Genomic DNA, 1,053 nt, shown 5'->3' with positions numbered 1-1,053 from the left:
CCATTCATTTCCGGCCAATTTATTTTAGCTACGTTTCAATTTATTGCAATGGATTTGAGACGACAATGTTTCATTACCCGGCACGACATGCCACCTAAGCTTTACGGAGGTCCACCTCAGTATGGATTTGGCCGGAAATATACGCGGAACGGACATTGAAAAATTGAAACGTTGCTAAATTTTTGCTACAATTAAAAAGTTTGTCAAAAATCATATTTTGGGAAAATGTCAGGTATTTTGATGCAATTAACCCTATAGTAAATTACCAAGCATTTATTCAAAGTTAAAGTAAAAGGATATAATAGGCATAATTGAAATTGTAAAGTAAATATTTTTATAATAGTACTAATAAATAAAGGGTTAATTGCATCAATATACCTGACCTTATTCCAAAATTTGGTTTTTTGACAAATTTTTTAATTGTAGCAAAAATTTAAACGAGCTTTCAATTGATAGCAATGTCCGTCCGGAGTAATTTTCCGGCCAAATTAAATCTGAGTTGGCAGCCGGAATGCCAACTCAAATTTAAAAATGCCAAATCACACCCCCCCCCTCCCCCTCTCACGTCACCCTTCATCTCTCTCTCTTCCCACATCCCCCTTCCCCCCTCTCTCTCACCATTCCCCTCTCCCCGTCGGCTCTCTCTCTTTTACTTCAGAAAACATCGCCCATCTTCCCCCTGCGCAGAAGCCTCCCCTCCTCCACCCCGGCGCCGCCGCGTCTTCTCTGGCCGGCGAACCCTCCTCCAACGCGGGCGGTTGTCACGGACTTCCTGGGACTACCGCAACGGGTTTGAAGGGTATTTGGGGCGCGACCGCCCCTCTGCAAACTCTAACCAAGTGCCGCCTCTCTACGAACCCTAACCAAGCGCCGCTTCCTATTTCGGCTCCTCCGAGCGGCGGTAGCATTCTCCCACGCCACCCCTCCGCTGCCATGATGTATTTGAGCGGGTGGGGAGGCGGCGACGGGAAAAACCCTACTCGCTGTGAACCACCCCTGAAACCTTGATTTTCCTTGAAATCCTCGTCGGGAAAAAGGTCGATGATGATAATA

This window comes from Salvia miltiorrhiza, chromosome 7, assembly GCF_028751815.1.
Source record: "Salvia miltiorrhiza cultivar Shanhuang (shh) chromosome 7, IMPLAD_Smil_shh, whole genome shotgun sequence".
Lineage (NCBI taxonomy): Eukaryota > Viridiplantae > Streptophyta > Magnoliopsida > Lamiales > Lamiaceae > Salvia > Salvia miltiorrhiza.
Note: the sequence above shows the minus strand (reverse complement) of the source record.